Here is a 6,107-nt window from a genome sequence, read left to right as displayed (position 1 = left end):
ATTGTAAAATATAAACACATGTTCCACACGCAAAAAATTAGGGGATACTTTTATTTTCTCAAGACCTTTGGGTGGAAGTGGTTTATTTTCATATATAGGAAGTATAATAGATTATACATCAATGCAGTCACCATAAAAGCCAGGGTGTCAAATTTAGGTGACCAGAGGGAGGGAAATTGATTGTGGAGATGGGAATGGAGAAATCTCTATATCAGTAGGAGAAATAAATATAATAATTTGCTTAGATAAAAGGCCATCACTTTAGAAGTATTAATTTGATTCTGAGTGAGGAGGACATATTGGTATGGAAGAAGGAGAGCACTAGTCTCTACTCAGTTAAGTTTGCTTGGATGGTGTTATTTTTGGGTAAAGGACAAATGTGCATGGTAGTTTTTCATAAAGATATAGGTGAAATGTCCCTCTAAGTGTGCAAGCTTTTGCTTGGAAACTAACAATAGATAAGAAACCAGTTTTTTTGGATTTATCTCACAGGAATACAATCAATGACAATGAAGTATTGTGTGTGGGATGTGTTTTGACTGCAAATATACTTGGCACTTGTTCTATGAATGCAATTTTTTTCTCTAGAGTTTGGTTTGATCACTTTAGGTGGTGGGATATTCATTTTGCACAGTATCATGACTCTCCTCTAAACTTCTCACAATTCATGGGTTTGCCAAGTTGCAATGATTAGAATGACTTACTGTGATAACAATTTGGTTTGTAGTGTTTTGGGCAAAATGGAAGAGTCGTAGTTTTCTTGTTTTTAAAACCATAAGAATGAGTTTTGATCTAATTATTTAACGGTTAAGATACATCATTATCAATTAATTAGTACTATGTGTTTTTTTACTGTCCCTACTCATTTTGGTTTGTAAACCCAAAAGTTTATTTATGTATACAATGAAAACACAACAACATAGCCTTATCCCATTTTGACAATCTTTCAAATGTAGAAAAAAAATTATAATCTTCATATATATTTTGAATTTGATTTATGTTGTTAATTATATTTATAGTTTTCTGGTATAAAATTTAATTTAATAAATATTCAAAACAGATAAGACTCTACAAATTCAGAACTTTACAATTTCTTCATTTTTTTAATCTTCCCGACCACAATCTCCTCATTGAGCTAATGAATATTTTTTTTCTTGGTATTCTTGTTACGATATTTGGCTCTTCCTCAGTGATGAATTTGTAAATTATTGAGATTTTAATTCCATTAAGTTAATCCATTTTTGTTGTTTTAAATTTGTTTCATACATTGCTATTATGTTTTATTATTCTTAATTATTTTAGTTATTGAAACAAATATTGCATCTTTAGTTCAATGATTGAGTTTTTCATGGTTTTTGGTAAACATTATTGACTTGGTGACTTGTGACTATATATATGTGTGTGTGTGTGTGTGTTTCTAATAGATTTTATTTGAATTGGTTTGTTCTTTTTGTAATGCTCAGGAATTTTTTCAATATAAAAAATGAGTGGATCTAGTCAAACAATTACTGAAATGGATGTCCTACAATATATTAAGGAAGTATAATATTACACGACAATAGAGAAAAGCTTGACAAGTTTATGTATGTCATGAAAGATTACAAATTTCATAGGTTTGATCAAGTTGAACAACAATCTACCTTTAATTTCTCCACATAATATATACACACACGCGTGCGCGTGCATTTTTCCATCTTTCTATCTTCTGTTGTTATTTTTACTAGGAGGGGGAGGAGGAGAGTCATGATTTTGTTAACAAATATTAATTTATTATCTGTTATTCTTTTGCAGAATTAATATTGGGGTTGTTGTAGCAAAAACGGAGTAGATTCTTAAAGACCATGGGGATTTGGATTTAACAAGTTTTTGCCAAAGGGATATGAAATCTTACTTCTAAATGAGGGAAAAGGGTTTGGAAATGCTTTGAAATATTTGAAGAAGATTCAGGTGATAAAATTCTTAAATTTTAGGCATCTCATATGATATGGGACATTGGGGTTGATTTTAGTCGGGCATAAAAAATTGTTAGGTTTGATAATGTCATGGCAATGCATGAAACAAATACAAGTTAATTCAATTTGATGCTACAAAGAATGATATGTTGAATATGGTAGGTTTATGTAAGAAAAGAAAACACATTATAATAATATGTACACACACACACACACACACACACACACACTTTCGTCCATTTATTGGCTCTTCTTGGTCTAAGTAAAAAAGTCCAAGACGATACTTATTATGCAACAAAGAGAGTATTGGTTTTTGTTGTATAAATATGAATTTAACAACTTCCTCAAGTCTAATTGATTTTGTTTCAAGCAGGATCGATTTGAAAACAAAGATCATGTTTACAAGTCATTTCTAAAGATATTTATTAAGTACAGAAATAATGGAACCACTCTTTATGGTACATACCATGAGGTAAGTGTTTATGTATATTCATGTCAACATATTAATTTTTTCTTCTTAATTTCCTTTTAATTCTCATTTACTTAAGTCATATGTATTGAACTTCTCTAGGTTGCAACACTTTTTGAGGGTCACCTTGATCTTGTTCGTGACTTCACTAAATTTCTCTAGGTTGCAACTCTACTTAATTTAGGACCAGCAAAAGGTTGTTACAAGTGTCAATAGATCAAAGACTTAACCAACTATGTTAAATTGTGAAAAATTAGATTGTTAACGTGTGAAAACTCGACAATAAATTTGAAATAACTAGCAACTATGTTTGTTGAATGCAATAAAAGGACTTAAGATATTTTCTTTTATATAAAATATTTTGGCACCAAAGAACTATATAATTTAGCAACAACAATGAGATTTAGCATAAGGATTTATCAGTTAATATTTTTCAATCCATTTCTCTTATTTTTTTAGTGTCTATTTTTTTTTTCTTTTCTTTTATTGACCTTTCCTTTTTATCCCATTAGAAAAATATTCTCCATATTTTCATCCTTAAATTTTCTTTTTCTATTATTTTCATTACCCTTTCGTTTTTTTATTACTTTGACGTTAAAGGAAATATTTTTTTTGTTGCTATAAAATCCCTAAGTATCACTTACGGAAGACAATTATGTTTGAGCAAAGAATGATCACTATAATTGACAAAACTCTTCTTTCAAGTATTTATCACTTCACAAATTTAATGTCAAAATTTATTTATTATGTTCATTTCTTAATAAGCAATATATTAATTTGGTACATATTTTGTCAATCAATTTCTCACTTTTTTTTAAAGTCTTTCTTATTTTTTTAATTTTCTTTTATTGATCTTTCCTTTTTATCCATTATGAACAAGATTCTTCATCTTTTCTTCCTTAATCTTTTGTCTACTATGTTTTTATCAAGTACCATTGTCTTTTTTTCACTTTTCTTCAAATAAAACATTATTTGCATACATGCTAAAAGATGTAAAAGGATGGTGATCTCAATTTGATAAAAACTTTAAATTTATATTTCCTCAGTCTCATTTTATTTGACCTTGATAAAAAAAAATCAATTTTTTTAGTCATTATAGAATATCAACGAAACATTAAATATTTTTTCTATTATATCATTAATTGTTTCACTAAAAAAACTCTTTCATTGAACTAATTAATATTTCTATTGCATCATTTTCAAACAATAGTTTTGATTAATCTGTCAATCTCTCATTCTTGTTAATACAAACATTTGAAGATACATAAGAAAACACATAAGCAAGGTTAAATTGTGTTTCTTAAAATCTTATTTTTTGTAATTTATTTTAGAAAACATGAGGTAGACCAAGACTTGTGAGTAACAGTTAACAAAAGCCAAACGAAGGGATTCCACACCTTTTGCAGAAAAAAGGAAGCCTAATATAGGAAGGAATAGACTCCCACCAAGTGATATCTATTCTACTATCCACTTCAGGATTAGCCAAAGCATATGGACATGGACTATACTCCCTATACATATGTGTAATATGGAAACTCGTATGAGCACACAAATTAATGTAATGATTCGATTGAATTCATTATTTAAGATTCTCAATTCCTGAATAAAATAATTTTCAGGAGCTATTCTTGAGCTAGAGTATTTTGAGAAGTAATTCTAACTCTCACAAAGCCACATGTTTTATTCTAACCTTATTTATTGAACATTTAATTTCTAATTTTATGAAATATATGTTTTAATTCAAATTCCAAATTAATTTTATTTTACATCTAGATAGTGCATAATTTTTTTTTCTCAATTATCTCAAACAACTACTTTTTATCTTTGATTGGTCTCCTACATGTATGTTGCTTCTATGGGACAATTTTTGTTGAGGTACAATCGATCACTTCTCCCAACATGAATGAGCTAGCATGATTTCAGAAATTAAATTTGGGCATCTCTCTTTGTGAGATTTGAAACTTGGTTCATCGTGTTACCCTATGCTAACTTTAACACCATGCATAAGAACCATTAAATTATTGTATATATGTTTAAAAAATATATTATATATACCTAAATGTGTGGGAAACTATATGTATGTATGTATTTATGTATACACACACACACACACACACCAATTTATGCACGGTGTTAAAGAAGAGGATAATGCCAATAAGTTGTAGGTTTGTGGAACTAGACTTGATCCTCTTAAATATGTATACACACACCAATTTATGGGTTATTCTTCAACAACAGTATTTTTAAGAATTTTTCTTTAATGAGAATTTTTTTTTAGATTTTTCTTAACCTTTTTATCTCTTTCGATCTAACATTTTCATATTTATTTCAACATTGAATGTTAATATTTTTTAAAATAAATTATTGATAGTTAAAAATAACATTGTTTCATAATTTTCATTTATTGTTTATCATAAATCTAAAATATAATTTATATGTTCAAAACTATTTATCAATCATGAATTTTAATTATAATATAGTTTATATATTATGCGTATTAATTTATTATAAATTTCAATTGTACGCGATGATATTTTATTGGATCAAATAATTTTTAGGTATTTACATAATATGATGTTTTTTTTATTTAGTGTCTACTTTTTCTTTAGCCCCTGCGACCAACAACAAAGTTAGGAGCATGTCATCAATTAGTTTGACACATGTAATGTTATTTGGCAAACTATCTTTTTAATTCTTCATTTGTTCAAAATAGTTGATGATATCATACTACTTCATGGGAGATTTAAAACTGAAATTAACAAAAGATGGCATTTGTTGTCGTGATGCGTTACTAGTTAATGGCTTATAAATTTCATTGTTATATCAACCATTAAGATTATTAGTTGACAATACCGATTATGACAAAAGCAAAATTAAAGGTACTAAATAAAAAATATAAAAATATTGGTTTATCATAAATTTAAAATATAATTTGATAACCAAAAATCAAAACAAATTTTTAAGGAAATAAAATTAAGAAAAAACTTAATTTAAAGTACCAAAATATTTTTTTATGGAAATATATTTATGTCATTTCATGCAAAGTAATTGCAGAAATACATAGAGAGAATATAAGGACTTAATCAAAGATCTAAGAGCTACCTAGCATACAAGATTGGTGATCCCCTTGCTAGAGAATGAACAACAAAATTTGTTGGCCTCTTTACAAAACTTACCACTAATATTCCATTTAAAATATTTTGATAAATTAGATTATTAATTGTTAGACCCTAATTTCATCTGGGTATGATGTTTTATCATTCATCTGTGGTGTTTTCATCATTGCTAGTCGAATTACGGTGTTTGACACCGGTTATAGTACGAAGCCAGGGATCACTCTGGGTTTTGATCAAGAAAACAAAATGATACAAGGAAAAGTGGGCAAAAGGATCATTTTGTGGATTTTTCTGGACCCAAGCTCCCCCAGGCTAGACTCTTGCTCGCCTGGGCCATGAAATGCCTTCAGGCCTAAGCAACCAGCTCGCCTGGGTGAGCTCCAACTCGCCTGGGCGAGCTAATTCCTTTAGCGATAAGTAACTAGCTCGCCTGGGCAAGCCGCCCCTGCCCCAAATGGCTTTTTCCTATAAATAGCCATGCTGGAGGAGGGGTTTAAGGGTTCAGAAAATCTATGAAGGAAGGAAAAACGAATGAAGAAGAAGAAAAAGGAAAAAAGCGAAGCCGAGACG

The sequence above is a fragment of the Glycine soja genome, chromosome 8, assembly GCF_004193775.1.
Source record: "Glycine soja cultivar W05 chromosome 8, ASM419377v2, whole genome shotgun sequence".
Classification (NCBI taxonomy): Eukaryota; Viridiplantae; Streptophyta; class Magnoliopsida; order Fabales; family Fabaceae; genus Glycine; species Glycine soja.
The sequence above is the reverse complement of the archived record's forward strand: the minus strand, read 5'-3'. Positions refer to the sequence as shown.